Source organism: Bombus huntii, chromosome 16 (assembly GCF_024542735.1).
Source record: "Bombus huntii isolate Logan2020A chromosome 16, iyBomHunt1.1, whole genome shotgun sequence".
In the NCBI taxonomy this organism is placed as follows: Eukaryota; Metazoa; Arthropoda; class Insecta; order Hymenoptera; family Apidae; genus Bombus; species Bombus huntii.
This window is the reverse complement of record NC_066253.1, coordinates 8,103,501-8,128,384: the sequence shown is the minus strand read 5'-3', so window position 1 is coordinate 8,128,384 and position 24,884 is coordinate 8,103,501. Positions and strand designations below refer to the sequence as shown.

Genomic DNA, 24,884 nt, shown 5'->3' with positions numbered 1-24,884 from the left:
TCTGAGAAGACTAGCCGACCCCTGCATGCCGAGCGACTTCCTCCTTACGCTCTAGAGCGAGCGACTCCCGGAATATATAGACACCGCCCTGGCCGCGGTGGACGAAATGGACGTAGAAAAGTTGACGCGAGCAACCGATCGAATTTACGAGACACACTCGTTGAGAAGACAGAGGGTCGCCGTTATCGAGACAGAGAGAACGGGAGGCGAACGGCAAGATCGCCCCTCAGAATCGACAGACGACGACAGGTTCTCCAAATTAGAGGCACAAATCGAGGCACTGCGCCTCGACCGGCGCCGCTACCAACGTCCAAACACGAGACGGTACGGACCGCTCCCGAGAGAAGAGCCACAGAACTCCGGTCTTTGTTACTACAACGCGACGTTCCGAGCGCGCGCGAAGAAGTGCCGTTCACCATGTACATGGAAGCAGGGAAACGAGACCGGCCGTCCGTAAACGCGGCAAGCGACGACGGCCTATCATCCCGCCGCATATTTGTGAGAGATAGGAGCTCAAAAATCTCCTTCCTAGTGGACACTGGCGCCGACGTATGTGTATTTCCGCGCAACAAAATGCACGGGCCCGTGAAAAAAGACACGTACGAATTGTTCGCGGCTAAGGGGTCACGCATCGCGACATACGGCACCACTCTAGTGTCTCTCGACCTGGCACTGCGTCGTGTGATGAAGTGGCGTTTCATTATAGCGGACGTCGAGACACCCATCATCGGTGTGGATTTCCTCAGTCACTATGAATTGTGGGTGGACCCGAGGAATAAACGTCTTATAGATTCTATTTCGAACCGATCGACGAGAGGATATACGGCCGCGACTCAGACGGCGTCGATCAAGACGATTATCGGAGAATCGTCGTATCACCGACTCCTCGCTGAATTTCCGGATCTAACTCGTCCACCGGCTTTCGGACGAGAGAAAACTCGGCACGGTGTGGTACATCACATCGAAACCACACCAGGTCCGCCTATCCATAGCAAACCCCGCCGACTCGCGCCAGACCGGCTTCAGCAAGTCAAGACGGAGTTCGAAGCCATGATTGAGCAAGGCGTGATGCAGCGATCGAGAAGCCCATGGGCATCACCCTTACACGTCGTTCCAAAAAAAGGACGGAGGCATTCGACTGTGCGGCGACTACCGGGCGTTGAACGCCCGCACCATCCCGGACAGATATACACCGCCACATATAGAAGATTTCGCACAGAATTTACATGGTAAGCGCATTTTCTCTAAAATCGACCTCGTTCGCGCTTACCATCAAATTCCGATTGCGCCGGAAGACGTCGAAAAAACAGCCATAATAACACCGTTCGGTGTGTTCGAAGCGACCAACATGATGTTCGGGCTTCGGAACGCTGCGCAAACGTGCCAAAGATTCGTAGACGAAATCGTACGGGGCCTTGATTTCGTCTACGCATACATAGACGATTTCCTCGTAGCTTCCGAGAATGTCGAGCAACATCGCGAACACTTGCGGGTCCTGTTTCAACGCCTCAACGACTACGGGGTTGTCATTAATACCGCGAAGTGCGAATTCGGCGTCCGCGAAATTCAATTCCTCGGTTATACCGTAACCGCCGAAGGGATAAAGCCGCTGGCTGAACGCGTGGACGCTATCGCTAAAGTACCGCTACCTGCAACCGTTAAAGACCTTCGAAGATACCTCGGTATGATTAACTTTTACAGACGTTTCATACCGAGGGCCGCGCACACTCTCCGACCTCTCAACGACTTATTGAAAGACACAACCAAGCGTAACGCGTCTATTGAGTGGTCCGAGCATGCAAAAAAAAGCTTCCGCGAGTCGAAACGCGTTTTGGCCGACGCGACAATGTTAGCGCACCCGATCCCCGACGCGCCCGTTAGCCTCGCGGTCGACGCATCCGACTACGCTATTGGCGCGGTATTTCAGCAACGCGTCAACGATTCATGGCAGCCACTAGGCTTCATGACAAAAATGCTATCCCCCGCGCAACGAAAATACAGCGCGTATGATCGGGAATTGCTGGCGATGTACTACGCGGTTAAACACTTCCGACATGCCGTCGAAGGCAGAGAATTCGCGATCTATACAGATCATAAACCCCAAATCTATGCGTTCAAGCAGAACCTCGATAAGTGTTCGCTGAGACAGTTTCGACATCTGGATTACGTCGGACAGTTTACGACGGATATCCGACACATAAAAGGGGTAGAAAATAACGTAGCCGATACTCTATCTCGCATCGAAGCGATCGGAAAACCAATAGATCACCATACGCTATCTGCAGCGCAAGAAAAGGATAGCGAGCTACGCGAAATTATCAACGCTGGCTCGAGCGCGTTGCAGCTGAGAAAAGTACGATTTCCCGATCACAACGTCGAGTTATACTGCGACATTAAAACCGAGACCGTGCGACCGTACGTACCGGAACCGTTACGCCGCACCGTATTCCAAGCGCTACATGGACTTTCCTACCCGGGGATGCGTGCTACGCGAAAATTGGTAGCGATGCGCTTCGTCTGGCCGTCGGTAAATAAAGATTGCCGAACGTAGACGCGACAATGCATACCCTGTCAGCGCAACAAAGTCACCAGACACGTATCCTCGCCCGTCGGAACGTTCGGAACGTTAGCGGGCCGGTTCGAGCATATACACGTAGACATCATCACAATGCAATATTCGCAAGGATACCGTTATTGTCTAACGTGTATCGATCGTTTTTCGCGTTGGCCTGAAGCCATACCTATCGCCAATATGGAAGCGTCAACCATGGCTTCGGCCCTCCTTTCTACCTGGATATCTCGTTTCGGCGTACCCTTGAAAATTACGACTGATCAAGGACGTCAATTCGAATCGCGCTTATTCGAGGAATTATGCCGGTTGCTCGGCGTCAAACATTTGCGTACAACGGCCTACCATTCAGCGTCTAACGGGATGGTAGAACGCCTACACAGACAATTGCCACGATCAAATGCCACGACACGAGCAACTGGGTCGGAATTCTCCCGATCGTCTTATTAGGTATGAGAACCGCGATAAAGGAGGACCTAAACGCAACGGCGGCCGAAATGATTTACGGCACCGGCATACGTCTGCCGGCGGAATTCTTTTTGCCAACTAGACAACGGGCCAACTCGGAATACGCGAACCGGCTAAGAGAACGCATGGAGAGGATCAGACCACACCCGGTTACTCGCCACGGCGAAAAGAAAATTTTCGTCTTCAAAGAATTAGAGACGTCGCCATACGTATTCGTGCGCCATGACGCGATTGGAGGATCATTACAGCCACCGTACGATGGACCGTATAAAGTCATACAGAGAGGTGATAAGATATATACGGTAAAAATAAATAATCGCGACGTAACGGTTTCCATAGATCGCTTGAAGCCTGCGTTTGTCATTCCCGAAGACCTCGAACAAAGGACCGCCGAGACTCGCAACGTGCTAATTCCGGTAGACCAAACGAATGTTCGCGACGAAAGCGGGGCAAACGCCAATAACCAAACGACAAACGGAGAAAATACCCGGAATAGATACGTTACGCGGTCTGGGCGAAGAGTCCGATTTCCCGATCGGTTTCAGGCAGCTTTCGGATAAGTGTTAAGAACCGGCCAACGCGCACACTGCTTTGTAATATTCACATATTTTATTTATGTAGCGTTATCACTGGTAAGGGGGTACTGTGGCGACAAGGACTATGGAACTTTTCAACGGCTCCGTGATACAAAGCGCTACGCTACGCCGTCAAAACGCAACACGACGTACTCAATCTGTCATCGATATCTTCACGCTCCTTCCGCCGAATTTCTCGGAAGGGCATACACGCGCCAGCCACGGCAGCACTTATAATGAACGCACGCCAGTGGGGATATCGATGGGCAACGAAGAAAAGAATCAGTTCGGTCGGAAAAATAAGCACATTCGACCACGAGCCGCGAGACGCGAAAGACGAAAGAAAACGGGTACGCTATTATCGAGAAATCGACCGAACGACGCTATTATTTATCGGCGTTAAGTATCAACCGATGTTAACTGCTAACTGTCATTTGTTGTTATCTGCTTTAATAAACGTTATTGGTTAAATATAACCTAGTGTACTTCAGTACCTATTACACCATTCCATCTCACTCCCATAATCCTTTCCGTTTCTGTTTGGTGCTTCACTCATAGCTGGTTCTCGAGATGAATATTTCCAGAGCTTTTTTGTGCATAGGGCAATCCGCATTGGAGGCCGCATTATCTCCTTTTTCCCAAGCCTTTCTACAGTTAACACAGCTGGTGTTTTTCTCCTTGCTTGTGCACTGCTTAGTGCTGTGTCCACTTTCTGCGCAGTGTGCGCAGATTTCATAATTTAATCTACAATACCTTGCTACGTGGCCGTATCCTTGGCATTTAAAACAACGGCTAACGGCTATGTAATCACTAACCTTACAGGCATTCCAGGAAATAAATACCTTGCTAGATATTAATAATCCATCCAGGCTTAACTGATAGTGAAATCAAGACGAGTGAGGAAGCGCGGCATGCGGTGTTCACACTTGTAAATCCCCGTAAAAAGGGAATACAGGTTACTGCCGTAAGGAAAATCAGCGGTAACGGCTTAGACATGGAAACGACGAAGCCGGAAGGCCTGAAAGCGTTCACCGAGAACGCGAAACTAAAGGAGGCTGGCCTAAAAACCAACACGTCGCAGATGAGATTGCCCCGTGTAATACTCTACGACGTACCACGGGAAATCCCGGAGATGGAGATACTGGTCTGCATGAAGAAGCAGAGCCAGGACAGGCTCAAAGAAGAGGACGTTGCGGCCATCAAATTCTGCTTCAGGAGGGGCCGCAAGCTCTCCGAGGAGACCAACTGGGTAATGGAAGTACCCCCCCCCCCCAGGTAAGAGAAAAACCTTTAATGGGGAAGGTTTACATTTCTTGGAACACATGTAAAGTCCGAAACTGCGTCGCTGTTAGCCGCTGCTATGAATGCCAAGGCTATGGGCACGTGGCAAAACTTGCCGCATTAATTATGAAATCTGTGCACACTGCGCAGAAAGCGTACAAAAGTAAAGATAAAAATGCCAGCTGCGTAAACTGCAGCAAGGCAGGGAAGAAGAGCGTTCATACGGCCTGCAACGTGAACTGTCCAATGTACAAAAAGGCGTTGGAAGCAGCAGTCTCAAGAACAAATTATGAATAAGGAAATACAGCAAAACAACAGGATGGCGACGAAATCTTGCTCATGCAAGAGCCATACAGCATCGACGGGAGGATACCTGGACTCGGAACAGGAGTCGCAATCGCCTGTCGAGGATCGAAATACGACCTGCCAGACTCTGGAACATTAAGTCCTGAGCCCGGTGGGAGCGGTTAAGATTGCACTGCAGGAGCAGTTCTGCTCCTCTTCTTCCGCTCACGTCGAGGAAGGCTCCGTCTCCATAGCCTCCGCCGAGTCGTTTCCCTCGCAGTCGGTGCGTCCGACTTCTCCGTCCTCTCTTCTGCCCTTCGTGGGGCCAGTTGACGGCCGCGTCGTTTTCTTCCACGTCGTGGCGTCCGCGTCGTCGCCTGGAACGGTCCTTGCCTGCTGTGCGACCCTCTTCTTACGGGCCGGCGGTTTGCATGCCGGTGACCCCACACGGTGCGACACGGGCAGTTCCAGGTCCGTGCAGACCGGACACCTAGATACTCGCGCCGAGCAGTCCCTGGCGCGATGTCCTTCGCCCCGCACCGGTAGTAGGGCTTCAACCGGTCGACCGTCGATGTGCAGTCCCGGCGCACGTGACCCGACTCTGTGCTACTGAAGCATTGGAGTCGGCGCGCCGGGAGAGGGGAAACCCTCACCGCTGACCAACCTATATTAATCTTACCTCCTGCGCGGGGGTCTCCTCCTCCGCCGATTTTCCTGGATGCTGTCAGCGGGCAGCGTGGCCATACCGACCCAAGTCCCCGAGGAGCGGGACAACGGCGGCTGCCACCTCTTCCGAGATGACCGAGCCCTCCAGTCCGGTCACCCTTAGCTCGGCCGTCCTTCGCGGCACGGTTACCTTGGCGGGCAAATCCTTCAGCGTAGCCGCCATCCGCTCGGCCAGTCGCGATGCTTTGCTCTCAGGGTCCTGGCCTGAAATTTCGAACAGCAGCGCCCCCGTGATCGCCCTTCTCGGTCTTAACTCCGTGACGTCGAGTTTGGAGAGCTTGACTTTCCTCTTCACGACCGACATCGCATCCCTGTACGTGAAGCCCGAGCCGTCCCTCCGGTGAGCGATACCGCGGCACACCGTGGGGATAGGGGAAGGCCCGGCACTTTCTCGCCGCGCAGGTCTCGCCCACTAGCGTTACGTCTCTTTCCTGCTCCGATAGCTCCGGATGCATCGCCGCTGCCCGCTCCTCGCGTGGATTCCCTTCCCGTGCGGGGGCGCACCGAAGGCCGAGCGGCTACTTCCGCGAAAGTCCTTGCTCTCGTTCCGCGGCTTCCAGTCGCCGTCCAGGGCGTCAAGGTCCTTGTTCGCAATGTCGACGACGGAAGAGACGACGATACCTGTCCCTTGGTTCTTGCATCCTCGGTCAGCGCATTGACCGTTGGAAGAGGTTGCGTCGTGGGCTTTCTGTTCTTTCGCCCCACTCTCCCTCTTCCTCCTCCTAGGATGGTAATAAATCCTGCCTCGTCGGCCGATGACTCCACGGTCGACCGCGAGGTGTCTCTCGCCGACCGCAATCATGCTCGTACGGTTCTTGCGGCGGCGCTAACCTCCGTAGCCGGGGGGAATCGCCCCCCCCCCCCTGGCATTATTTCTCGCCGACACTCCTCCAACTTCCGGTGGAACAGAATCTTGAGATTCTCTAGTGGATCTCGAGGTCCTGAACCACCGAATCTATCCGTTCCCTTGGTATGTGTATTACTCCCCGACCCGTTGAGACAGTGGAGACGGCGCGACGCTGACCAGGGTTGTGGTGGAGGTTGTGGAGGGGGACCCATAATCGCTCCCGTTGGGACCGCGGGAGCATTTCCTTTCGTCCCCCTCGTAGAGGTGATCCCCACCTCTTGTCCTTCACCGTCGTTGGTACCACCTTTGGCTGCCCTCTCCGTGCATTCCTTGGTCAACCGTTCCACCGTCTCTTGGAGACGATTGACCTCTCTCTCCAGAAGGCGCACCCTCCTCCGCAAGGATGCGACGTCCTCCTCTTCCTGATGGTGGATCGGTTCCGCGTCCTTCACGGTCACTTGATTGTCGATCGGTCCGTTCCTCGTTTCGTCACTCCGCGTGTCGTCGCCGCCGTCGACACCGCTGCGGATGGTAAAGGCGGCAGCGGCGGCGGCGGCGAGCACAGTGGCAGCCTCGGCGTCGGCGTCGGCGTCGGCGTCGGCGTCGGCGTCGGTGTCAGTGTCGGCGTCGGTGTCGGTGTCGGTGTCGGTGTCGGTGTCGGTGTCGGTGTCGGTGTCGGTGTCGGTGTCGGTGTCGGTGTCGGTGTCGGTGTCGGTGTCGGTGTCGGTGTCGGTGTCGGTGTCGGTGTCGGTGTCGGTGTCGGTGTCGGTGTCGGTGTCGGTGTCGGTGTCGGTGTCGGTGTCGGTGTCGGTGTCGGTGTCGGTGTCGGTGTCGGTGTCGGTGTCGGTGTCGGTGTCGGTGTCGGTGTCGGTGTCGGTGTCGGTGTCGGTGTCGGTGTCGGTGTCGGTGTCGGTGTCGGTGTCGGTGTCGGTGTCGGTGTCGGTGTCGGTGTCGGTGTCGGTGTCGGTGTCGGTGTCGGTGTCGGTGTCGGTGTCGGTGTCGGTGTCGGTGTCGGTGTCGGTGTCGGTGTCGGTGTCGGTGTCGGTGTCGGTGTCGGTGTCGGTGTCGGTGTCGGTGTCGGTGTCGGTGTCGGTGTCGGTGTCGGTGTCGGTGTCGGTGTCGGTGTCGGTGTCGGTGTCGGTGTCGGTGTCGGTGTCGGTGTCGGTGTCGGTGTCGGTGTCGGTGTCGGTGTCGGTGTCGGTGTCGGTGTCGGTGTCGGTGTCGGTGTCGGTGTCGGTGTCGGTGTCGGTGTCGGTGTCGGTGTCGGTGTCGGTGTCGGTGTCGGTGTCGGTGTCGGTGTCGGTGTCGGTGTCGGTGTCGGTGTCGGTGTCGGTGTCGGTGTCGGTGTCGGTGTCGGTGTCGGTGTCGGTGTCGGTGTCGGTGTCGGTGTCGGTGTCGGTGTCGGTGTCGGTGTCGGTGTCGGTGTCGGTGTCGGTGTCGGTGTCGGTGTCGGTGTCGGTGTCGGTGTCGGTGTCGGTGTCGGTGTCGGTGTCGGTGTCGGTGTCGGTGTCGGTGTCGGTGTCGGTGTCGGTGTCGGTGTCGGTGTCGGTGTCGGTGTCGGTGTCGGTGTCGGTGTCGGTGTCGGTGTCGGTGTCGGTGTCGGTGTCGGTGTCGGTGTCGGTGTCGGTGTCGGTGTCGGTGTCGGTGTCGGTGTCGGTGTCGGTGTCGGTGTCGGTGTCGGTGTCGGTGTCGGTATCTGTGACCGCGCCGTACCTCGCGCCCCTCTTCTTCCTTTTATCGGTAGCCGGCAGTAACGCGGAGTCCGGGTCCCCCGCGGACTCGTCCCCCCGCCGCGTGTGACGTCCCACGCCTCCGCCGCGACCGTTCCTAGCAGTTCGATTTCTTTAGCGCGGCGTTGTTTCTCTTCGTTTGCTTCTTTGGTTAGTATTTGAATTTGATGTTGAATTTCGTTCTGTTTCTGCATCGCGTCTGGTACTTGCTTTGAACTAATTTTGCTATCTTTACTTGTTGATGTTTTAGGCATTTTTTCGAAAATTTCTACTTCGTCTAAGTCTTGGCTGTGAAAGCTAGAACGTCTTGTTCTATATCGTACGAAAGAATCCAACTTGACCTCGATATCCGTAGAAATGGAACTTCTGTGGAATGTCCGTTATCAAGTTGTAGGCTTCAGATTCGTAGATCGAGAGTTTGTCGTTGAGGATGACCCGTAGTCCAAGTCTAATCCTTTCCCACGTCGGTAGAATGTCTCGTTTCCCCAACAGGTACTTTTCACAATCGCCAAAATGTCACGTAAAATTCATGATGAGGAAATAAAATAATGAAGAGCTGAGCCATGGCTCAGCTTGACTGTCCTTTTATATGTCGAGTCTAAGTCCGAATCTGGGCCCGAGTCGTCCTCGTGGCGGGGGCTTTGGACAGGTAAGGATTCTTCACTGAAGCTATCCATTTTCTTACACTGAAGTTGTTTTTATTGACACACACAAAATGTTACAGGATTGGCACAAACTCACAATGATCACACACTCGCGACGCTAGTGACAATGGTTTTAGGTTTGATAACGAATCCGCGGACAACGGGATGGTAGTCGTACGACTCGTAAAATCTAAGTCGGATTCTTCGTTAATATTCACTGACCGTAAGGCGTTAATCTTTTTGTCGATGAGATCGCAAGAGAGAATGACTCTCCGTCCCGGTGATACCTCAGAGGAAAACTATGATGGGGTGTGTCTAAGGACACGAGATCAGCGGATTCGTCGGGGATATCGTACGTTCGGAAAGCAAGGGAAATTGCCGTTGCTGCTAATTGGTCAATCTCCATATCGATAGTTAGAAAAGGATGCTAGCCTCCCTCGAGGGAAAGTTGCTAGTGGGAGACGTCGTTTGTGGAAAAATAGGTCTCTCCTATCTTCCCGTAGTTGGGACAAAGACTGTTTATCTGTTTGAAGGATTCTAAGTATCTTAGTGTTTATAACGGCCCTCGGGCTAGCCGATCACGTACTGCGGAGACGCATCGGCATCTGGTAAACATCCTGCCCGGAGAATAGGATCTGCGTGTGGCGAGCCACAGGACAGAAACCGTTGGAATGTTTTCTGCCACGAGCCTTTTAAGGAGAGCTATAGGAATTCAATGCCTTTGGTGGACGGAGGGTTCGTCCCGTTGACCGCGGCTACGTTCGGCGACTAATTGTCGCCTTGAGCCCAAGCTCATTGTCACAAATCTCAAACAAATACAATTGGGTAGAATGACGGCAAATCGATTAATTACAACTGTAGATTTTAATTACAATGTTTTTATGGATGTTCCCGAGGATTCAGAGGGAAGGCACCGGTGTCCTCTTATCTCCGACACGGCCATCATGACTATCGCACGTCCTCGGGTGTAGCTAAAAAATTGGGTTTTCCTAACATTAGATTTGGTACAATCAACATTATTTACAACTTAACCAAATGTCAAAATAAACCAAGGGTCCAGTTCGACAACAGGATTTTGCTCGAGGTTTCGGTAACAAAAATAAAAGGACAGAATTATTAACATTATGATTAGTATTCGAAATATTAGTTGCATCCTGTGGTTTATCAGTCGGATCGTAATGGCGTGACGGACTATTTGCGATTTTGTACCCAGATGAATCTCGATTTTGTAGATTGCACGACCGCACAGTGTTTCACTGGTAGTGCGTGCGAATATATGACCGATTTAGGTTCGTAACATTGCAGCTGGCAGTGCGCGCGAGTGCACGACCGCTTCAGCTTCGTAGCATTGTCGCTGGCAGTGCATGTGAGTACAAGACCGCTTCAGCTTCGTGGCGTTTCCGCTGGCAGTGCATGTGAATACACGATCGCTTCAGCTTCATGGCGTTGCCGCTGGCAGTACATGTGAATACACGACCGCTTCAGCTTCATGGCGTTGCCGCTGGCAGTACATGTGAATACACGACCGCTTCAGCTTCCTGGCGTTGCCGCTGGCAGTGCATGTGAATACACGACCGCTTCAGCTTCCTGGCGTTGGGTTAATGACCTTCGGGGTTCGGGGTAATCGTATCGCTCGGGTCACTGTTCTCGCCACTACTACCAACGTCCAAATCCGCAGAAATGCGACTATCTGGCATTTTCCTCAACCTGTCGTGACTATACTTGTAAGAGCGTTTGCCGTCTAACGTTTTTAGAACATATCTGTCCCCCTCCAAAATCTCTGCTATCCTAAATGGACCCTTAAATTTCGGATCTAGTTTACATTGGTTTCTCTCTTCAATTTTTCGTAGCACAAAATCACCGAGGTTGAACCTAACCACTTGCGCCTTAGTTTTGTCAAATCTGTCCTTGTCGTACTTGGCACTAGCCTCTATATTTTTTATGGCTTGGCGTCTTACATCGGAGATATCTATTGTCTCTTCCTCTATATTATCGGGTAGTATCAAGTCGTATGGCCTTGCTGCTTTACCGATCAGTAGTTCTAATGGGCTTGATTTAGTTACACGGTTGGTGGTGTAATTTAAAGCCAATTGTATTTCCCCGATCGCGTCTTGCCAAGACCGCCCGGTTGTTTCTATTGTCGTGAACATATTTTTTAGCGTACTCATAATACGCTCTACCTGTCCGTTGGCCCTACTAACACCGGTTGCTATTAGGTGGAGCTTAATGTTCCTTGGCAAAAATTTTGGAATTCTTTACCCGTAAGGCATCTTCCTTGATCCACTATTATCCGGCAGGGACTGCCGAATAAAAATATAGCGTACTCTAGCGCTTTAATGGTATTCAGGGAATCTATCTTACGGGTATGGTACAAGTATACAAATTTGGTGAAGGCGTCGACTAACACAACGACATACTCCTTCGAATCACTTTTACCGCTTAGTTTGCCCGTTGTATCCACCCGAAGTGCATAATGGACTGGTGCACGTGGCTTATAGCGGACCACCTAAGACCTCGTGGGACAATGGGCAAGCAGAGAATTCTGCCCTTTCTCTGTATTCTACGATGAAGAGTACCGGACCGTATTTCGTACGTGTTCGCGACATCTTCCGCAAGCTCTTCGTTCTGCAGTTTATCGACGATCTCAGAAATCTGTGGGTCGCGACGTTGTTCCGCTAGTACCCAATCGCCGGAGATTTCGGTCAGGTTAATTTCTTTCTCTACAATTTTGCTGGTCGCACGGTGATCTAAGTTTACGGGGTTCCGCGAGAAGAAGTCTACGTGGACCATTCGTTTACCTTCCCGATACATAATATCAAAGGTAAAAGTTTGCAGGTAAGCCCACCACCTGCAGACCCTGTCATTTAAATGTACCTTATTACTGGATGCTTTCAAGGAATTGTAATCGGTGACAACAGGAAATTCTCGTCCGTGTAGATAGTGAGGGAAATGCTTGACGACGTTTACAACTACTAAAGTTTCTAATTCGTAAGAATGATACCTAGATTCCGCGGGGCTGGTTCTTTTGCTGTAATATTCCACTACTCTATTTTTACCTTCGACCTTATGCATTAAGATAGCCCCATATCCCTCCGAACTGGCGTCCGTATGTAATTCTATCGGATAATTGGGGTCAAATATCATTAGCACCGGCGCGTCAGTCAGGACGGAAATTACTTTTTGTCTTATTTGTTCGTGCCTATCTGTCCAAGTTATATTCTTGCTACTAGACGTAAGTGCACTGTATGCACTGAAACCCCTGTGGGTTTCATTACTTGTAAAAATCTAGGAATGAATTTTCGGAAGTACAAGGCCAAACCTATGAACTGTCTAAGCTGTGTGACGGTCGACGGTGCAGGTAAAGAACTCAAGGCTTGTATTTTACCCGGGTTTGGGCGGATTTCTCCATTATGAATTACATATCCCAAATAGAGTACCGATGTCTTTAGAAAGGAACATTTTGAAAAGTTAAAGGAGAATCCGACTTTTACGAGGGTATCTAACACGGAGTGCAATCTTTCTAGAGCTTGATCTATCGAGTCGGCAATAATTAGGACGTCATCCAGGTAAACAACAACGAACGAATAAGCGAGGTCGCCTAAGGCCTTGAGAATGGCCCTCTGAAAAACGGAGGGTGCGTTTTTCAATCCAAACGGCATCGTTATGTATTCGTATTGACCGTCGGGGGTGACGAACGCGGTATACTCTGTCGAGTTAGGGTAAATGGGAATTTGGTGAAACCCGCTGGCCATGTCCAGGCTAATAAAGTATCTCGCGTTTTGTAATCTCGCGATTTGATCTGCAATGAGGGGTAAGGGATATCGATCCGCGACCGTTATTTAGCGCTCGAAAATCCACACATAATCTATCCGTGCCGTTCTTCTTTTTCACGAGTAACATGGGGCTCGCGAATGGCGAATTGCTAAGTCTTACGATCTTTGCTCTAATTAATTCGCCTATCCTCTCACGTACTATCCTGCGCTCTTCCTCGCTGAGGCTGTAAGGGCTTCTTTCCACGGTAACGTTAGGGTCAATTAGCCGTATTTCTAACTGGCCCGTACTTACGCGAGTACGCGGGAAACCCGTAATGAATGATTCTTTGAAATTTCCGAGAACAGAAATCAATTGATCTTTATCGTTACCAATCACGTTGGTGTCGACCTAGTTAATGTCGACCGCAACCTTTGCGACGTTACTACAAACGTTAACCACCTTGCTCTTGTAAATATCAACGCTGTTTCGCGTAATGTTTACGTCAAAACCTTGGCTTAAAATTTCACGACCAATCATGATAAAACCGTTAATACCTACGGTGGACAGAATCTCAGACGTACTTTTAACACAAGTGTTTCCTATTCCTCGCAGTGCTACTACGTGAGTCGTTCTTTTGCCGGAAAATTTCGCGGCTGCGGACTCTTTAATTAACGAACACTCGGCTCCAGAATCGAAATAGAATGGGAACGACTCACCCCGCTGACTTAATCTACCTGTGGGGGCTTCCACCACGCAGGCATCGACACGATGCTCGTCCTCGGGACGGCGTTTCCCTTCTCGCAGCAGCGGGCAATGCGGTGCGGTGTGTCCCTGCTTATGGTATTTGAAGCACGATATTTTTGGCGATGCGGCCGGTCGGCTTTCCTCCAGGCGTCGGGGGTCCTTCTTCGATTCCAACCTCATCCTTTTGCGGCATTCAGATATCGTATGTCCGTAAATACCGCAGTGGCAGCACTTGTCCCGGGGGGCGGGTGACCTGATTCGTTTATTTCCGGGGCCCGATGATGACCTCCGTGGCGGAGACGTCCGCCTCTCCTCGTAGAGGAAAGGCTTCATTTCTCTCTGGAATTGTTTCACCGACTTGATATCACTCGTGAGAGCTAGTCGTCTAAAGCGTCGATCGCGCGGGCCCATTAGATAGAGAACGGTGGCGGTGGCTACTTCCTCCATTGTTGAATTTCGCCACTTCGAATACAGGAGGGAAATAAGACGGTTTCCGTACGCCCCTGATGATTCGTTCTCCCGCTGTAGTTCCTTGGATACCTTGGTTAACGACGAGGCTGCTGTTTCTTGGCCACCGAAGTGCGCGGTGAATTGTTCCTTAAGAGCTGGCCATGTGATCTCTTCGCCATCCATTATTTGCGTAAGCCAATACGCTGCCGGACCATCTAGGGCGCGGTTCAAAGCAGAATATAGCGCGCTGTTCTTCAGAGAGTTGTCTTTCATAAGCAGGCTAGCGGCTGAGCACCAGGCGGCTGGATCTGCGTTCGCGGTTTCGGGGTTAAAGCGCGGTAACGTTATCCTTCTTACCATGTGTCCCTTCTTCTTCTTTGTTAGCGACCGGATTAGTTCACGTACGATGCTCTTATGATCCCGCATCGACAACATATGTTCGGATCCCACTTCTGATGTCGAGTCTAAGTCCGAATCTGGGCCCGAGTCGTCCTCGTGGCGGGGGCTTTGGACAGGTAAGGATTCTTCACTGAAGCTATCCATTTTCTTACACTGAAGTTGCTTTTATTGATACACACAAAATGTTACAGGGTTGGCACAAACTCACAATGATCACACACTCGCGACGCTAGTGACAATGGTTTTAGGTTTGATAACGAATCCGCGGACAACGGGATGGTAGTCGTACGACTCGCAAAATCTAAGTCGGATTCTTCGTTAATATTCGCTGACCGTAAGGCGTTAATCTTTTTTTGTCGATGAGACCGCAAGAGAGAATGACTTTCCGTCCCGGTGATACCTCAGAGGAAAACTATGACGGGGTGTGTCTAAGGACACGAGGTCATCGGATTCGTCGGGGATATCCTACGTTCGGAAAGTAAGGGAAATTGACGTTGCTGCTAATTGGCCAATCTCCATATCGATAGTTAGAAAAGGATGCTAGCCTCCCTCGAGGGAAAGTTGCTAGTGGGAGACGTCGTTTGTGGAAAAATAGGTCTCTCCTATCTTCCCGTAGTTGGGACAAAGACTGTGTATCTGTTGAGGGAGTTTAGGTAACTAGATATTAGTGTTCATAACGGTCCTCGGGCTAGCCGATCACGTACTGCGGAGACGCGTCGGCATCTGGTAAACATCCTGCCCGGAGAATAGGATCTGCGTGTGGCGAGCTACGGGACAGAAACCGTTGGAATGTTTACTGTCACGTGTCGCTACAAATCTTTCTTTTAAGGAGAGCTATAGGATTACTCAATGCCTTTGTTAGATGGAGAGTTCGTCCCGTTGACCGCGGCTACGTTCGGCGACTAATTGTCGCCTTGAGCCCAAGCTCATTGTCACAAGTCTCAAACAAATACAATTGGGTAGAATGACGGCAAATCGTTTAATTACAACTGTGGATTTTAATTACAATGTTTTTATGGGTTTTCCCGAGGTTTCAGAGGGAAGGCACCGGTGTCCTCTTATCTCCGACATACATAATGTAATAATAAACCAACTCTGAGCAAAACAATGTCGCCGCTACGTGTAAGCATCAAACAAAGGCGAATGGAAACTTACCGGTATCCCCTCGTCCAGTATAATTAAACAAACACGTAAGGTGACCAGTTTTATCCGTCTCCGTCTTGAGCGATTTTATTAACGATTAACACACAGTGTTTAGCTCAATTAGTATCGCGCGTTTTAGTGAACATTCTTTTAACGAGCAGTATCGAGCAATCTACGGTTGTCTCTGCATTTATAATTATTTTAAAATATATTTGTCGGTTTCAATATCGAGTAATCTCATCATTAAACTACCACACGACCAACTATCCTCTACAAATGTATCCGGAATGTGTTCGGAAACAAGGCCTACGTGACCATGGCCACGAACGGTGGCGGAACGTACGTGGTGAGACTATGAGAAAAGACAAAGGGATGCATAAGGGAGAAAGACGAATTAGCAGCCAGTGTGAGTTGAGAAGTCAAAGAGTGTGAATTGAGAAGTCAGAGAATGTTGTTAGCGTTGTCGAGGAGTGTGGTCTGCGTGAAAGAGAGCGTTGGAACCGTGGTGACGAGAGTTGTAAATTAACTATTTAGTTGCTTAATTTATAGCACATTACTGTATTTAGGTCGCGTTAAATAACCATCGATTCCTGTCTACTCCATTTTAAATAATATAAATAAAATCCTACATTAGGTTTATCTTATTTACCTCGTGCGTCCAGTTGAGACTTGATTGCGGTTATCTCTCTATCATATATGCAAATTCCTTTCTCAATTAATCATTATCGTGAGGATGCACATAATGCAACTTGCGTCATCATACGCTCATTCTGTGATATTTTCTGTGATTATATCCTGTGATTATTATATAAATTAAATATTGTGAATTTTTTCATCAAGCGTTTATGTGATTTTATGATGTTCGAACTTAATTTATTTAGTGCGGTGCATCTTGAGTATTGCGCTCACTTTGATTTCTTGCTCGATCATTTATTTCATAATACACCCTGTTTCTATGGAAAGTTAATATTTTTGACGCTTAAAGTGAAGCGTCATTTAATGTGATTGTCCCAACGTGGCACACCATAACTTGTACGTTCGTTTTAACATTTCACACATACGCCTCGAAGCTTTATTCTTTATTTATTAAAATTTATAGTGATTTAGTGAAGCGACGCAATCTAACCGTCTCGACGTGGCGCGTTATAAACATACGCGTTCATTTTAGCAGTTCACCGGAATGTCATAAACCTCAATTCTTTACTTATTAAAATCAATAGTATTTTCCATGAATTGGCGTTATGTGATTTTCTTAATATTGCACGCTCGTTTTGTTTTCATTTGATCGTTGCTCTGTTTGTTTTTTCCAATTTAATAATTTAATTTGGAAATCGTTCTTTCCTATTTGTGCAATTATTTTGATGAATTACTATTTTACATTACATTTCATAGCTTATCGTGATTATAATCTGTCGTACGTGATCCGATCGTTTCGCGTGTGATCTACGCTCCACGTTCGTTTTACAACATGTTCTCTTAATAAACATTGTTGGTTTTAATATTGTTTAAATGTTAGTGTTTTATTATTATTTATCGTTGTTCGTTATTAATATTCTAATTTGTTGCTACTAATTATTTATTAATTATTACTATGTTTCAGTTGCATGTCATGATGCGTCGATGCCCTGACGTTTTATGTAAGTAAATAAAATTTTATTATTGCAATTATTCTTGCAAAATCAACGAAATGCGCCATGGATATTCATTTGTTGTAATTAATTTAACTTCACGTGTTACTTTCATTTTCGGGTGTCGCTACAAAACTTTGTTATTTGGATTCTTGATTTTATTATTTTAATCTAGAGTCATATCATTTGACTTGTATAACATACATAAGGTGGTATTTGGTGTAAGATGTCCAAGAAATAATTGTTCAACAATATAATTTATTTGACAATCAACGATCGTCGATTACCACTGACATTCTCGCTTCTGGACCATGCTTGTGTCACGACCGGCTCAGTTCAAAATCGGAGATAAAGATGTTGCTGCACTCGGCAACAATATATATGTCGGAGATGAAAGAACACCGGAGCCTTTGGAATTTTGGATAATCCTGCAACATTGTAACCTAGAGTCTACTATAGCTGTAATTGAACAATTGTAGTTATTTAATCCGATTGTAATTGTTCGAGAGTTGTGATAATGAGCTTGGGCTCGAGGCGACAGTCAGTCGCCGAACGTAGCCGCGGTCACGGGATGAACGCTTTGTCTAACAAAGGCATGGAATAATTCTATAGCTCTCCTTAAAAGAAATATTCGTGGCGACACGCGACAGTAAACATTCCATCGGTTTCTGTCCTGTGGCTCGCCACACGCAGACCCTATTCTTCGAGTAAGATGATTGCCAGCGTCTCCGAAGTACATGTTCAGCTAGCCTGAGGGCCCGTCATAAATCTTAGAATTTAGTTGACTAAAGTCCTTCAAACAAACAGTCTTTGTCCTAGCTACGGGAAGATAGGAGAGACCTATTTTTCAACGAACGGCGTCTCCCACTAGCAACATTCCCTCGAGGGCGGCTAGCATCTTTTTCTAACCACCGATATGGAGATTGACCAATTAGCAGCAACGCCAATTTCCCTTACTTTCTGAACGAAGGCTTTTCTCGACGAATCCGATGATCTCGTGTCCTTAGACACACCCCAATATAGTTTTCCCCTGTGGCATCATCGGGACGGGAAGGTCATTCTCGCTCGCGATCTCATCGATTAAAGAGTATCATCTTCGCGATCAGTGGTTATTTCACGTTTTAACCAGACTTAGACTTTGTGAGTACGTTCTTTTGTTATCCCGTTGGCCGCGGATTCGTTATTGAGCCCGGAACCATCGTCGCGAGTGCCGAACCGCCGTGATCAATTGTCAAGACTGTAATAATTCTATCATTGCAATAAACTACGCCTGTGTGTACCGTACCAATGGCTAATTCCCGAGAAGATTCATTTGACGCCCACAACCCTACTCCCAGTGCAAATCCGACATATATAATGTTCAATTCTCGGATAATTCAGGGATCGATTCTTAAGTCTGAAAATCGAGTTTATTGTAACAATACTTAAATAAAATACAGAGGTAAATAACAATTCATGATAATTAATAACAATAAATAATAATAAATAATAAAGCTTTGTACAAGGTGTTACGCCATGCGGCTTGCCATAGATTATATTCTTAACTGTCGGTCGCGGCACTATAATGTCGCAGACGGATCGTCGCGGCTGCCCGGCAAAACAAACATTGTAGTGGCAAGCGCATGGTTCATTAAGCAGGGCGACCTCCAGAAACGTCGATTCGTGGCCGTTATTTTATCTGGCGTAAAAGAATGTGGCGTGATCCGAAGGTAGTGGGGGTCGCCTTCCAGAAAAAATCAGAACGTTTCGAGAAGCCAAACAGTCAACACATATCTTATATCGCGCATTACGTAGTCACATTTCTTTTTGTTGTTCCATTTATATCGTTCTAGTTAATAAGTTGTTGCAATAAACATTAATTTAGTTGTGTTAATTCTGTGAAATTTCATTGAACTACCCTTATTATCATAATCGAAATAAGGGAATCGATCAGTTCGTGGCGTCGATTGTTTAATCGTAACGGGAACTTACAACTCTCGTTGACGTGATATCTCGCGATCGCGTCTCTCCGCGAACGGTCGTAACACAAGGTACTCAGTTTTTCACAACGTTGGATTTAAAGAATGGTTTTTTTCACGTGTGTTTAGACAAAGACAGCCGAAAATATACATCTTTCGTTGCGCCATCGGGGCAATATGAATTTTTGAAGTTGCCGTTTGGTTTAAAGATTTCACCCATTGTGTTTCAGAAGTATATTTCGATGATCTTTAAAGAACTAGTAGGTAAAGGTATTGTTATCGTGTATATGGATGACATTATTATTCTTGCAAAGAATTTAGAGGAGGCGTGGGAACGTTTGCAAATGGTCATAGAGTTAGCTGAGCAGTATGGGCTAATTATAAACTGGGGAAAATGTCGTTTTCTGCAGCAGGAAATTGAATATTTGGGGTACATAGTCTCAAAAAATACCATAAGGCCGTCTACACATAAAACTAGGGCAGTAGCAAACTTTCCCAAGCCAACATCTGTTAAAAAGGTTCAGAGTTTTTTGGGACTTACGGGGTACTTTCGAAAATTTATTAGGGGATACGCGAAGATTGCTAAGCCTTTGACGGATTTGTTGAAAAAGGAGGTAAAATTTCAGTTCGGCGATCGAGAAGTAGAGGCCTTTGAAATCTTGAAAACAGCGCTTGTCAACGAATCAGTGTTAACCAGTGTTAAAGTTGTATAGAATGGGCGCGGAGACTGAGTTGCATACAGACGCGTCCGCAGAGGGTTACGGAGCAATTTTAATGCAACTAGATCTGGACGATGGAAAATTCCATCCGGTCTACTTTGCCAGCGGAAAAACAACTCCCGCCGAAGCAAAGTACACCAGTTACGAACTGGAAGTACTAGCAATTGGAAAAGCGTTGAACAAGTTTAGAATATATCTGTTAGGTATGCCGTTTACTATCGTCACGGATTGCCAAGCGTTTTCTATGACAATGAAAAAGAAAGATTTGTGTGTGCGTGTAGCCAGATGGGCCTTGTTACTAGACGAGTTTAAGTATCAGGTGTGTTATAGGCCAGGTAAAAGCATGCAGCATGTGGATACTCTGAGTAGAAACCCCCTGCCGAGCAATATGTATGTAACGGAAAGTGAAGACGGGCTGATTGCACTGTTGAGAAGTGCACAGAACAAGGACGTTGAAGTCCGTAGGATTTTAGACGCCGCAACGTGCAATCAGGTCGACGGGTATGTAATAAGGAACAATATTTTGTATAAAGAGTGTAAGGATGATGTGTTAATAGTAGTACCGAAGGCTATGCAGGTTCAGGTAGTCAGGCAGGCGCACGAGCGTGGGCATTTTGGGGTCACCAAAAAAGAAGCTATAGTCAAGAAGGACTTTTGGTTTAAGGGGCTACGTGAAAAGGTCGAGCATGTGGTATCTAACTGTCTCGATTGTATCCTAGCCGAACGAAAATTGGGCAAGCAAGAGGGATATCTAAATCCGTTAGACAAAGGTGACACACCGTTAGACACTTACCATATTGACCATGTGGGCCCTATGACAGCTACAAAGAAAAGATACGCACACATCTTTGTAGTAGTGGATGCGTTCACGAAGTTTACGTGGCTTTATCCTACTAGATCTACTGATACCGCGGATGTTATCGATCGACTGAAGAAGCAAGCGGCTGTTTTTGGGAACCCACTGTATTGCGAAGAAGAAAATATAAAGCATTTATTAGTCACGACGGGGGCGCCGAGGGGGAACGGGCAGGTAGAGAGGGTAAACAGGACACTCATACCTTTACTAACTAAACTGACTGCCCCCAAACCCGATGATTGGTATAAACATGTCGACCAAGTACAGAAATACCTGAATTCTACATTAAACAGGAGCACGGGAAAAACTCCTTTCCAGCTACTTGTCGGGGTCGAGATGCAAACTAAAGAAGACCCACAGATCCGAAAATTGGTTGAAGAAGAATGGGTGGTGGAATTCGAAGAGCAACGTCGTGAACTGCGTGAGGACGCGAAAAAGAAAATTGCTGCTACTCAAGAGGAAAATCGGAGGCACTACAACAAAAGAAGAAAAGGTGCGAAACAGTACCTAAGTGGAGAGTTGGTGGCCATAAAGAGAATGCAGTTTGGCCCAGGATTAAAACTGGGAGGAAGATTTTTGGGTCCGTACCGGATAGTGCGAGCAATGCGGAATGATCGCTACATTGTGGAGAAGGTAGGAGAGCATGAGGGGCCAAAACAGTCATCAACTACTGCTGATTTTATGAAACCTTGGGTCATAAACGCCGAAAGTGACGCATCTGATGACAGCGAGATAGAAGGCAACATCTGAGGGCAGATGTTATTGCAGGATGGCCGTGTGTAGTATCGTGAGTGAGAGGCCTGGGAGTTGGCGGGTGAACCGCGTGGAATGTCGCGAGAGCCGAGGCGTTTGTTTTCGATCGTGTAGTTTTGGAAAGAGGAGGCCTACGTGATCTTGGCCACGAGCGGTTGCCAAGCGGCGGGAAAAAAGGAATCAACAAACAGAGTTTGCGAGTGGCGTTGCCGGGAGAGTGTTGATTGCATTTTGTGAAAGTCGAGTCGTTATTTAATTATTTAGTTGTACTGTTTTCTGTACGTTTGGTGTGAATAGTTCAGGTTGAACAACAATCGTCTTTTTCTGTCCGATTAACATCTGTATCATCCATTTCTTGTAAATATATTATATCACGATATTACATTATTCTACGCATAGTAAAGAGTTATCCCGTTGACCGTGGATTCGTTTGAACCTAGGAACATTGTTAATAGTGTTAATTAAATTCATTATTCGTAAAACCTATTAATCGTTAATCTCATTTTTTTCGTTAAATTTATTATTCGTAAGACATATTATTCGTTACTCTTATTATTCGTTAAACTTATTATTCTTTAATCTAATTATTAGTTAAACTTATCGTCTGTTAATCTTATCATTCATTAAACTCAATATTTATAATATTTTGTAAAATCTTGTATATTCGCGTAAATATAATCTCTGTCTCGTAAAACGATGGCTAACTCAAACGAAGAATCGTTACGCGCCTTAAATTCTAATGATAACCCGACATATATGTTGCAAAAAGATCATATGCGGAAAATACACAAACAAAATTCAGTATATTTGTAAAAAATGTGCTCAATAAATATGATTACCCTATACCGTTAATATTATTGTTATCATTTCCATGATAATTTTTAAAAAAAGACTGTTGAAAATGACAACGTGAGCTCGTGCTTGCCATCCATATGCAGATGCGTTAGTTATAAGAAATAGTAACTAGAGAATGATCCTTGTTACAATCGATAGATTTAATCGATAGGCTTAAGATGCCTTTTTGTTTTTATCCCTAGTTTTTGTAAGCGCGTGCAATAAAGGTTTTTTTTGGCTCAGAACGGTGTGATAGATTTATCTACTCAATAAAAAAAATAACTATTGTGATCCTACCTCTGAGTATAGAAATAACAACAGGTTATGGGCCCAGGTGCAATAATTAGTTATTATTTTTATTGAAAATATTATTAATAGTAGTAATATTGAGGAGCGCAGAAGATAACCTAAAAACAAAAAAAGGGGGGTGCGTGATCGATGATTCAGTGTTGAATATCATAAGGACGCTTTATCGAGTATACAATAATTGTTTACGTGATAATACAGTTATCAAAAAGGGGTGGGGGGGGGGGGGGGGGAAATGTCGAGCGGGGTGAGTTTGGGTATTGAAAAACTAAACAAAGAAAATTACGACACATGGAAATTGCAAATGGAAGCAATACTCATTAAAGATGACTTGTGGGAATATGCAAATGGTTCAATAATTAAACCTGAAGCAGCAGATGAAACCTCTTTATGGAATAAAAGGGATGGTAAAGCCAGAGCCGATATTATTCTTACCATAAGTTCGAGTGAGCTATGTCATGTGAAGCATTGCAAAACTTCACATAAAGTATGGAATAAATTAACGGAGGTTTACGAATCCAAAGGACCCACAAGAACAGCTACGCTCCTAAAGCAATTATTATTCACGAAAATGTCCAGTAGCGAAAATATGTCCGATCACTTAAATAATTTGTTCAGTCACGTAGATAAAATAAAAGAAATGGATATTCCAATCGCTGCTGATTTTGTGACGGCTCAGTGATACAAAGCGCTACGCCGTAGTAACGTCGCCCGGAAGCCAGGAATCCGCCGACCTCAGGATATGCATATAACACCTGGTCATGCGATAGCGGTGAGAATAGACAGTAGCCGGACTCCCACTCGTGAGATATGTGAGTCATAGTGAGGAGGTAAAGATCCCAGTCCTTTAGTCAGTAAGTCAGTCTGTATTTTGCTATTGAAATGTAACTTTGCCTTGTGAATAAAGTATACGAACGAGCTATTGTTCATTCTCCTTTTTTTAATATTATATATATATTACCTCGTCATTTATTACGTGACATTTTGGCGATCCTGCCAGGATCCATTCGGTTCAGTGTAAAATCAATAAGCTACAATACAGTATAACGAACGAATACTGTGACGAAATTACTAGACGAGCTATGAACGACAGGATTTTAAGAGACTCCGTATCCGATTTTATTCGAGGCCTGAAAACCAAAATAGGACAATTACTACTCGCCAATCCACCATACAATGTCCTCGAAGCCGAAAAAAAAGCCACCGACATCGAGCGATTCTTCAGGGAAGATCGAAATCGACGACCAAAACCAATGGAACTGTGGCGGCACGGGCCACGGAACTTCTCAACGGCTCCGGATGCAAAGCGCGACGCCGCCAAAGCGCAACACCGACGTGCCCAATGTACCATCGATATCTTCACACTCTTTCCGCCGAATTCTCGGAAGAGCATACACGTGCCAGCACTGGCGGCACATCTAATGAATGCACGCTAGTGGGGGATATCGATGGGCTACTGAGGGAAGAATCTGCGCGATTCGAAACAAAAGGGCAGGCAGTCTGTCTTACGCCATTAAATGTGTAACTCCTCGGTACTATTTGCATAGCAACGCGTCGAATGATCTCTCGGTGTCTATCGTTATTTGTTAGTTGCTACCAGTTGTCTGTTAAGTGTAATTGTTAATTGTTAATTGTTAACTCTGATTGTTGATTAGTTCTAAATAAACTATTGTTCGTTAAAAACACCAAGAGTAGTTCCTTACGCACCTATCACCATACCACCTTCAGAACGATTACGACTCCCTGAGCAGCGACGACTAACGACCAATAATCCCCACCCAATCATTAGAAAACCAACTCCAACACCTAATCGAATGCCAAGAAACTTCCGGCAAACTGAACAAATACCACTTGCCCAAAGAACTCAATTAAAATGCTTCAAATGCAGTCAGATCGGACATGTCTCTAGTCAATGCAGAAATTTTCAAACACCCAGCCAATTTCCGAGACCACCAGCAGTCCACAATCTCGAGACACACAAGCAAGAAACAGAGGAACTAATACACCAGACTTACGAATAAACGCCACAAGACTTTCCACAGTACTTTTACGATCCGACGGACGACGACATAAATTCCTCGTTGACAGCGGAGCAGGAATTAACATACTCAAGCGAAGATGCGTATTACGACCAAGAATAACAAAAGAACGAAAATTCTCGATGGGACACTCTAAATTTACAACTAACGAAAAACTATTGGTAAAACTATTTGGCA

At 47.1% G+C, this 24,884-nt stretch overlaps 2 protein-coding genes across 2 annotated transcripts in view; one reads left to right on the top strand and one right to left on the bottom strand.

The window, feature by feature from the left end:
• Positions 1 to 18,537, top strand: part of LOC126874333 (uncharacterized) — a 268,457-nt gene extending 249,920 nt beyond the window's left edge. Inside the window, exon 6 of the transcript XR_007692738.1 lies at positions 17,836 to 18,537. The gene's annotated coding sequence lies outside the window, so the exon portion shown is untranslated. The remainder of the gene's footprint in view (positions 1 to 17,835) is intronic.
• LOC126874756 (uncharacterized) overlaps positions 1 to 24,884 on the bottom strand; it is a 122,576-nt gene that overhangs the window by 33,606 nt on the left and 64,086 nt on the right. The window lies entirely within an intron of this gene.